This window comes from Pongo pygmaeus, chromosome 18, assembly GCF_028885625.2.
Source record: "Pongo pygmaeus isolate AG05252 chromosome 18, NHGRI_mPonPyg2-v2.0_pri, whole genome shotgun sequence".
In the NCBI taxonomy this organism is placed as follows: domain Eukaryota; kingdom Metazoa; phylum Chordata; class Mammalia; order Primates; family Hominidae; genus Pongo; species Pongo pygmaeus.
Window position 1 is genome coordinate 22586129 of NC_072391.2, and position 10793 is coordinate 22596921.

Here is a 10793-nt window from a genome sequence, read left to right on the forward strand (position 1 = left end):
ATTCACCCATGTAAGTAGATGCTGGACCCACGGGGTTTCTTCCTTTTCACTGGGTAGTGTCAGGAGGCATAAAACTACACAGCCTGTAATCCTAGCACATTGTGGGGGCCGAGGTGGGCAGATTGCTTGTGTCCAGGAGTTCAAGACCAGCCTAAGCATCATAGCAAAACCCCATCTCTATGAAAGATTTAAAAAAAAAAGTTGGTCTAGCCTGGTGGGGCATGCCCATAGTCCCAGGCTGAGGTGGGCAGATCGCTTGGACCCAGGAGGTAGAGGCTGCAGTGAGCCAAGATTGTGCCACTGCACTCCAGCCTGGGTGACAGAGTGAGACCTTGTCTCCAACAAAACAAAACAAAAAAGTGAAATGTCATTTGAGTTCTGTGTCATCTGGTTTGATGATTTTTTTAGAAACTTCGGAGTCATCCATGTGTTCTCCTCTTGGGAGCTGCCTCCAGGGAGTCTATGTCCAATCAGTGTGAAGGAAGCCTGAGAAGCCAATCAGATGGGAGAGGAAAGGGTTGCATCCTGCTGGGATGTTTGCAATGCGGGAGTCACTAGGAGTGACATGACCAGGATGTGAATGAGAACTCTACTGACCTTTGTTTTGTAAAATGTGTCTTGTGTAGATCATTGATTCACCCAAAGCAGAAAGAGTCTTAAAGTCCTATGATTGTCCAAATATAAAGAAACGACAGGTTTACTTTGAAAGTTTCCACCCTCACATTATAAGCCTCACCACTACCCTCAAGAGAGGAGATGAGAGTATTTGTTCTGAGCGGCATGCACCAGATTCTTAGAGAGGGATCTGGAAAAGTCTAGTGATGGGGAGCAACCACTGCATCACCTCGCATGAGTACCTCCAACCAAAGAAGAATTTGTTGTTTCTTTTGAGGTTATGAAGGAGGAAATGTCTTGATAATCTTTGTTGGAATTTTTTTCTCCTTACCTGGCTGCATTTTCATAGATCAGTTAAACTCTCTTTCCCTACCTTACCTTTGAAGACTTGGATAAGTTTTCCTCATTGCATCTTCCACCTTCAGCCTTGCTCATGGCCGTCGACTGTCAGAACCTAAGCTTTCCTGGCCCCTTTGGACCTAATCTAGGTAGGAGCCCACTACTGATAAGCTGCATCCAGATAGTTGTCAGATGTGAAAAGAGTGCCCAAGATGGGAGATGTTTTCCTGGTCAATGAAAAGGTGGCCTTTGTCCTTCTCATGCATTTGATCCACATCTTTAACCATTGTGCCCAGAGCTCCTAGTCCCTTTCACACAGAGGCTACTCAGAAACAGTGTGTCCCTCCCAGGAGCCCAGGCCGCACTCACCTCCACTGTGAGGCTGAAGACGAAAGTGCTACAGAGCTCAGAGGCTGCTTTTTAGAGAGGTTTTGTTTGCACAAAACTGAGTCTTGGTATGTGAATTGGTCTGAATTACATTTTGAATGTATCTTCTCCTCCAATACTTGTAAATCCCTAGTGTTTGTAAAATAATATGTGTGCCTTTTGTGGTGGTGGTCACACATTCCAGAAAGTTTGTATTGCTTTCCGTATTGGTTTCCAGGGTTGCTACTGATTGCTTTAGGTGCAATGCTCTAACATATGAAAGTGAACTCTTGTTATTGGTTACTTGGTTATTTAACTAACTTCAATTCTCACAGTTTTAGTCATAATTAAGAAGATATGTTATGCAAATCTTTATGGACTTTGAAAATCTGACATGAAGTGCCCTGTTTCAGCAGCAAAGTGAACATTGATTTTCAAAGATAATGCTTTTATAAACTTGGGCTAAACAACAATCTGTGATTATTTTGTTGGAATATAACCCAGGTATTATTAATATAACAGCTGTCTGCTCTCAGTTTTATATATATAAACATATCTTTGTGTAATATTTTCATCTGTAATTTTAAGACTTTTTTCCTATATTTTTCTTATTCTTTCATACAGTGTGGGCATATTTTTGGATATATTACAAATAATGTGATACAAATTTCTAAATATTTAAAAGAAGACCTTGACTTCTTCACCATTGTAACTTTGTATTTTCTTATCTCCATTTTCAATTGAATTATACATTTCTAGGTAAAGTTCTGTAATTATTTTTTAAAATATTTGCAATGTTTTTGTCAGATAAATGGAAACTAATAGTTTGTGTCTCAGATTTCCTTCCTACAGTTTAAGTGTTCTAAAGTCCCGTATAGTAAATAACATCTTTTTAAAGAATACAATTTGATTACTTTTACATATGGATACAGCAATTAAAGCATCACCACATTCCAGATTCAACACATTCCTCCCTCTTCAAAGTTTTCTCCTCTCCTTTTTAATACGCCTGTCCTTCTGCCTCCATTCTACTATCCTCCCCTTGAACTGCATCATACAGGACAGGCATTCTTCTTCCAGATTCTATAAAGTCGGCAGAATCATTTTCACATTGATCCATATTGTTTTAAATATTAATATTTTGCTCTTTTTTATTGCTGAGTAAAATTCCTTTGTATGGACATACGACAGTGTGCCAATCCTCTCCCTTGGAAAGAGATATGAGACTTATTCTTCCCATTTGGTCTTTGTCCTGAAAACAACAAAACCCAGAAAGCAGCACCTCTGCAAGATTTTCCCTGTGTATCCTTGCGTTTTTGCAACTCCATGGTCAATTGACAGGGAAATGATCCAATTGATAGAGTGTCTCAAATTGTTCAAACATATAGAACATGAATAATAATTATTTTCAAACACTTGTTCAAAGGAAAACTCACTGACATGAGACAAGTGACTTTTGGCAATTACCATCAACATTTTATTATAAAAATGCTCATACATACAACATTGATTTGTTAACATTTTAATGAACATGACTTAACACATATCTACCCATCTTTCCATTCCTCTACCCATCCCTCAGCCCATCTTATTTTAGATGTATTTCCAGCTGAATTGGGGACATCAACATACTTCCTGCTGAATAGTTTGGCAAGACTAACATTAACTAGAATTCAATATTTCTTTATAAAATTTTCTTCTAAAGAAAAGTGACATAGAAGAAACTATGCAAATCTTAAGCGTAAGTTTACTAACTTTGTTTTTTTTTTTTGCATACATTAAATTTTAATTACTGAATTATGTTGCCATCAAGAATTATTGTTTTTCAAATTTAACTGACATTTATAGGGAAAATACTTTTTTTTTGTTTCTCTTTTTATGTTTTTTTCTTTATTATTATTATTATTATTATTATACTTTAGGTTTTATGGTACATGTGCGCAACGTGCAGGTAAGTTACATATGTATACATGTGCCATGCTGGTGCGCTGCACCCACTAACTCGTCATCTAGCATTAGGTATATCTCCCAAGGCTATCCCTCCCCCCTCCCCCCAACCCACAACAGTCCCCGAAGTGTGATGTTCCCCTTCCTGTGTCCATGTGTTCTCATTGTTCAATTCCCACCTATGAGTGAGAATATGCGGTGTTTGGTTTTTTGTTCTTGCGATAGTTTACTGAGAATGATGATTTCCAATTTCATCCATGTCCCTACAAAGGACATGAACTCATCATTTTTTATGGCTGCATAGTATTCCATGGTGTATATGTGCCACATTTTCTTAATCCAGTCTATCATTGTTGGACATTTGGGTTGGTTCCAAGTCTTTGCTATTGTGAATAATGCTGCAATAAACATACGTGTGCATGTGTCTTTATAGCAGCATGATTTATAGTCCTTTGAGTATATACCCAGTAATGGGATGGCTGGGTCAAATGGAATTTCTAGTTCTAAATCCCTGAGGAATTGCCACACTGACTTACTAACTTTGAAAAGTACATACACCAGCATAACCCACCTCCTTTTCAAGATCTACACTATTATGTCACCGCAGAAAGTGAACTCTCCCTCTTCCTAGCCAATCCCTTTCTCATAGTAGGTTAATTTTGCTTATTCTGGAATTTCACATGTATAGATGCATGCCATGCCATAGGCATTCTTTTGTGTCTGCCTTATTCTGCTCAACACAATGTTTCTGTAATCATTCCCATTGTTGCACAGATCTCTAATTCAATCCTTTCCATTTTGGACTCAGCATATTCTGAGTTCAACCTGTTGAATGGCTATCTCTGTTTAATTCGCCATCTTGAAACATTTAAAATTAAGATGTTTTCAAGAATACACAGTTAAATCCAAGGAATCAATGTAGGAATGTTATCAGAAGGTGTCAGAACTTACTCAGGTGAAGTCTTTGTCTTAATTCACATAAGAGTCTAATGGAATTAATATCAAGAATCTTAGAGAAACCCTATACTATTCATGCCATTTTTATGACCTCTGCATTGGTTATGTTTAAGCATTACAATTTGGTACTCATTTCTGAATGAAATCATCTCTTTATTGTATTTTTTTTACTTATGCCAATCTTTAAATGACAAAAATTCATGTACTCTAAGAAAGAAGTGTGATTCAGAGGGATTCTTTCATCATATGATACATGACAAATAAATGCAATGTCATATTCAATTTAAAAAATAAGTAAATATAAGTAAATAACTTTAAAGAAAAGATAATTACTTTATACCTAGCTTGTCTAACCCGCAGCTGACAGGCCACATGCAGCCCAGGACAGCTTTGAATGCAACCCAAAATGAATGTGTAAACTTTCTTAAAACATTATGAGTTTTTTGTGTGTTTTTTATAGCTCATCAGCTATTGATAGTGTTAGTGTACTTTATGTGTGGCCCAAGTTGAAGAAAATTCTCCATCTTCTAACATAGCCCAAGGAAGCCAAAAGATTGGACATCCCTGCTTTAAACCAAGAAAAAGACACACCACATTCACAAAGCCTAAGAAGACTACCAGCCATGCAAGAAGCATGAGACTGGTAACTTCCAATCTTTCTTGAAACAGTGGAATCCCCTGGTGATATCTGAGGGTGCGCTTACTTCTTGGAGGAGGTTGAGGGTTTCTAAGGATAATTCTTTGCGACTGAAATATTGTAAATGTCATTGACCCTTCTTATTATTTCAACTGTTATTATTCCAGGTCATCAATTTTCTGCCTGGCCATTTTCATCCTGGGCCTGACTTTTTTTGAATTCCTTGGATGCTTATCATTGTTGTTGTTTTCCTGGGAATTATTACATTTGCCATTTTCTTCTGGAATACTAGCCTTGGTGTGAGTATACTGACTTCCTGTAGAGGTATACTTGTAATCATAAATAAGAAGAAATTATTTTAAACAATTCATGGCTCTGGACTTCATTATGAATATTGGGTTTAAAAAAAAATTGGAAAAAAATAATTTATTAGCAGAAGAATTATAAAAATAGCTGCCATTTACATTATGAAAATTAAGTAGGTTTGCATTTGTTTAGTAGGATGTCAACAGAGCTTTTGGTCAAAAGTATTTTTTTTTTTTTTACTTTTGTGCTCTTTATCCATGAGGGCAAAGATCATGTAAAACAATTTTGAGCATATAGTAGTTGCTTAACTAATAGGCATTGGATGAGTTATTAATTTGTGATAATAGCTCTTTCCCCTCAAATCTGATTGTTTGTTATTATGTTAATTCTGAGTCCAGAAACACAAATTTTTTAAGTGTTGATTTCTTGGATTTTTTTAATGTGCTATTGCGCTTATTTTAAAGGCTAGTAAAACTGATCTTCTAAACAATTGCTATTCTCCTAGTAAATGTTCCTTCAATGGTAATGGAAGCCATGTGCAGACAAGACACCCTGCAGCCCTTCAATAAGAGCTGGCAGGCTGGCTGGATGAGAGGCTGGCCAAGGCAGCAGCTAGGAGGCTGGTCCAGAGGAAGTCTGAGAGGCTGAGAGACTTCCAGAGGAAGTCTCAGAGACCTCTCTGAGAGACTGGCTGAGAGGCTGTCTGGATTAAGAGCCAGACAAGAGGCTGCCTGAGAGGCTGTATGAGAGGCTGGCTGCCTCAGAGGTTGACTGGTCGAAAGGCTGGCTTAGAGGCAGGCTGAGAGGATGGCTGGATTAGAGGCTTGCTGAGATGCTGACTGGTAAGTTGGCTGGCTGAGAGGCTGGACAAGGGGGTGGCTGAAAGGCTTGCCAAGAGGCCGGCTGGCAATCTGGTAAAGAGGCTGGCTGAGAAGCTGGTCCAGAGGATGGTGGCATGGGAGGCTGACCAAAAGGCAGGCTAGGAGGCTGGTTGGGAGGCTGTTTGAGAGACTGGCTGGGGAGGCTTGTAGAAAGTCTGGCTGAGAAGATGGCAGGCTGATAATGTCACTGACCGAGAGGCTGGCTTAGAGGCTTGCTGAGAGGGTGACTGGCTGAGAGGCTTATTGACAGGGTGGCAGGAAGGCTGGCTGGCTGAGAGGCCAGTCAAGGGGGTCTTGGAAGCTAGCCAAGAAGCCAGCTGCCTGGATGGCCAAGAGGACACCTGAGAGGCTGGCTGAGAGGCTGACTGGGAGGCTGTTTGAGAAGCTTGCTGCCTGAGAGGCTGGCTCAGAAGCTTCCTGGCTGAGAGGCTGGCTTAGAGGCTTGCTAAGAGGCTAGCTGGCTGAGAGGCTTGCTCAGACGCTGGCTGGCAGGTTGGCTGGCTGAGAGGCCACCCAAGGGTGTGGCTGGGAGGCTTGCTGAGAGACCAGGTGTCTCTCTGGTTGAGAGGCCAACTGGGAGGCTAGTCGAGAAGCCGGCTGGAAGGCTGGCTGAGAGGCCAGCCAGGAGGCTCCTTGAGAGGCTAGCAGTCTTGCTGACTGAGAAGCTGAGTGATAGGCTGGTCCAGAGGATGGCTGCATCAGAGGCTTCCAAAGAGGCAGGCTGGGAGGACGGCCTAGAGGGCTGTATGGGAGGCTGTGTGACAGGCTGGCTGGCTGAATGGGCTAGTGACTGGCTGAGAGAATGGCTGGCTGAGAATCTGCCTGGCTGTGAGAGGCTGGCTGCCTGAGAGGCTTGTTCAGAGGCTGCCTGGCTGAGAGGCTGGCTTAGAGATTGACTGAGAGGCTGGCTGAGAGGCTGGCTGGGAGGCTGTTTGAGAGACTGGGTGAGAAGATGACTGTTTCAAAGGCTGTCTGACTGACTGGCTGAGTTAGAGGCTTACTGAGAAGCTGGCTGGCTGAGAGGCTTGCTGAGAGGCAGGATGGCAGACAGCCTGGCTGAGAGCTGGCTGCCTAAAAGGTCGGCTGAGAGGCTGCCTGAGAAGCTTGCTTGCTGGGAGGCCAGCTGGCAGGCTGGCTGGCTGAGAGGCCGGCAAAAAGGGCAGCTGTGAGTCTGGCCAAGAGGCTGGCAGTCTGGCTGGCCAAGAGGTTGACTGGAAGGCTAAATGAAAGACTGGCTGCATGGCCAAATGGCTGGCTGGGAGGCATGCAGAGTGGCAGGTTGAGTGGACGGCTTGCTGAGAGCCTGGCCGTGAGGTTGTCAGGCTGAGGGGCTTGCTGAGAGTATGGCTGGCTTAGAGCCTGGGAGAAAGTCTGGATGGGAGGGTGGCTGGCTGGGGAACTGGCCAACGGGCCACCTGGGAGGCTGGCCGATCAAAGGCTGGCTGGGAGGGTAGCAGAGGCTGGCTGAAAGGTGGCTGCCTGAGAGGCTTGCTCGCTGAGAGTCTGGCTGACTAGCTGTATTAAAGGCTGGTTGTGTGGTTTGCTGGGAGTCTGGTAGAGGGGCTGGTTGTGGAGCTACATGACAGGCCTTCTGGCTGATAGGCTGGCAGGCTGGCAGTCTGGCCAAGAGACTTGCTGGGTGGCTGGCCGAGTGGACGGCTAAGAGGCTGGTTGAGAGTCTGGCTGCCTTGCCAGCGTAGAGGTAAGCTGAAAGGCTGGTCCAGAGGAGGCTGGCTGGGAGGCTGTTTGAGAGACTAGCTGGGGAGGCTGGCAGAGAGGCCGGCTGGTTGGCTGGGTGAGAATCTACCTGGCTGACAGCTGGGTTAGAATCTTGTTGAGAGGGTGGCTGGCTGAGAGGCTTGCTGAGAGGTTGGCTGGTTGGTTGGCTGGCTGAGAGGTCGGCCAATGCCGGGCTGGGATGCTGGCCTAGAGGATGCCTGGGAGGTTGGCTGACAAGTCCAGCTGGGAGGCTTGCTGAGAGGCTGGTTGGAAAGTTGGCTGAGAGGCTGCCTGGAAGCCTGGGCGAGAGGACAGATTGGGGGCTGGCTCTGAATCTGCATGGCTGAGAGACTGGCTTAGAGGCTTTATGAAAAGCTGGCTTAGAGGCTGTCTGAGAGGCTGGCTGTCTGAGAGGCTGGCTCTGAGACCTCCTTGCTGAGAGGCTGGCTTAGTGGCTTGCTGAGGGGCTTGCTGGCTGAGAGGCTTTTTGAGGGCCTGACTAGCAGGCTAGCTGGCTGAGGCAAGTCAGGGGGGCGACTTGGAGGATGGTCGAAGGGCCAGCTAGATCACTGGTCAAGAGGCTCGCTGGGAGGCTGGTTGAGAGGCTGGCTCTCTTGATGGTTGAGAGGCTGGCTGATAGGCTGGTCCAGAGGATGGCTGCATGGGAGGCTGGAGAAAAGGCAGGCTGTGGGGCTGGACATCAGGCTGTTTAGAGGCTGTTTTAGAGGCTGTCTGGGGAGTCTGGCCAAGTGCAGGCTATGTGGTTAGCTGAGAGGGTGGAGGTGAGAATGGCTGACTGAGAATCTGCCTGGCTGAGAGGCTGGGTTAGAGGCTTGCTGAGATGCTGGCTGGCTAAGAGGCTTGTTGGGAGGTTGAGAGGTTGGCTGCCTGAGAGGCTAGCTCAGAGACCACGTTGTTGAGAGACCGGTTTAGTGGCTTGCTGAGAGGCTGGCTTGCTGAGAGGCTTGCCGAGAGGCTGGGAAGCAGGCTAGCTGGCTGAGATGCTGGTCAAGGGGGTGTCTTGGAGGCTGACTGAGAGGATGGCTAGAGGATGGCTGGCTGTGTTTCTGCCTGGCTGAGAGGCTGGCTTAGAGGTTTGCTGAGAGGTTGGCTGGCTGAGAGGCTTTCCGAGAGCCTGGTGGTATGTTACAGAGGATGACTGCTTGACAGGCTAGCTCATAGACTGCCTGGTGGAGAGGCTCGCTTATAGGCCAGCTGAGAGGCAGGTTGAGAGGTTTACTTGCTTAGAAGCTGGCTGGCAGGCTGGCTGGCTGGCTGGCTGAGAGTTTGCTTGGTTGGCTATCTTAAAGGCTGGCCAAGTAGCTTGTTGTGAGGCTAGATGGCAGGCTCTCTGGCTGAGAGGTGGTCTGTCTGAATGAGTGTCTGGCTGAGAGGCTGCCTGGTTGAGAGGCTGGCTTAGAGGCTTGCTGTGAGGCTGGCTGGCTGAGGCTTGCTGTGCAGATGGCTGGCTGAGGCTTGCTGAGATGCTGACTGGCCGGTTGGCTGGCTGAGATGCCAGCCAATGGTGCAGCTGGAAGGCTTGCTGAGAGGCTGCCTGGCTCGCTGGTATAGAGGCCACTTAGGGGGCCAGTCAAGAGGCCAGCTGGGAGACGGACTCAGAGGCTGGCTGTCCTGCTGGCTGAGAGAGTGGCTCATAGCCTGGTCCAGAGGATAGCTGCAAGGGAGGCTGGGGAAAAGGCAGGCTGGGAGTCTGGCCAAGAAGCTATCTGGGAGGCTGGGGAAAAGGCAGGCTGGGAGTCTGGCCTAGAGGCTGTCTGGGAGGCTGTTTAACAGGCTGGCTGGGGAAACCAGCTGAGAGGCTGTTTGACTGGTTGGCTGAGAAGCAGGCTGAGAAAATGCCAGGCTGAGAATCTGCCTGACTGAGAGGCTGGCTGAGATGTTTGCTGAGACAATGGCTGGCTAACTGTCTTGCTGAGAGGCTGGCCATGAAGCTGTTTGAGAGGCTGGCTGAGGAGGCTGAGCAAGAAGCCAGCAGGCAGGCTGACTGAGAGCTGGCTGTCTGGCTGTTTGAGAGACTGGTTGAGCAGAAGTCTGGCTGAGAATCTACCTGGCTAAGAAGCCAGTTTAGAGGCCTTTTGAGAGGATGGCTGGCTGAGAGACTTCTAAGAGTCTGTTTGAGAGGGTGGCTGCCTGAGAGGATGGCTGAGAGGCTGCCTGGCTGAGAGGCTGTCTTAGAGGCTTGCTGAGAGGCTGGCTATCAGGCTGACTGACTGAGAGGCTGGCAAAGGTGGCGCATACAGGCTGGCCAAGAGGACATCTGGGAGGCTGGGCAAGAGGTTAAATGCATGAGAGCCTGGATGAGAGACTGGCTGGGAGGCTGTTTGACAAGCTGGCTGCCTAAAAGGCTGGCTCAAAGGCTGCCTGGTTGAGAGGCTGGCTTAGAGGCTTGCTGAGAAGCTGGCTGTATTAGAGGCTTGCCTGGGGCATGGTTGGCAGGCTGGCTGGCTGACAGGCTGAGCAAGGGTTTAGCTGGAAGGCTGGTCAAGATGCAGTCTGGGTAGCTGCCTGGCTGAGAGGCTGGTTGCCTGGGAAGCTGGCTGAGAGGCTGCCTGCCTGCAAGTCTGGCTTACAGGGTTACTGAGAAGCTGGCTGGATTAGAGGCTTGCCTGGAGGCCAGCTAGTAGGTGGGCTGGCTGAGAGGCTAGCTGCTTGAGAGGGCAGTTGAGAGGCTGGCTGAGAGGCTGGCTGGGAGGCTGTTTGGGAGGCTGTTTGAGAGGCTGGCTGCCTGAGATGCTGGCTCAGAGGCTGCCTGGTTGAGGGGCTGGCTTAGAGGCTTCCTGAGAGCCTGGCTGGTTGAGAAGCTGGCTGGCAGGTTGGCTGGCTAAGAGATCTGCCAAGGGGGTAGCTTGGAATGTTGCCCAGAGGTGGGCTGGCTCCCTGGTTTAGAGGTCAACTCGAAGGCTCACCAACAGACCACCTGGGAGGCTGGCAGAGAGACCCACAGGCTAGCTCTCTTAAAGGCCAGCTTGGAGGCTGGCCGAATGGCTGGGTGAGAGTCTGACCCA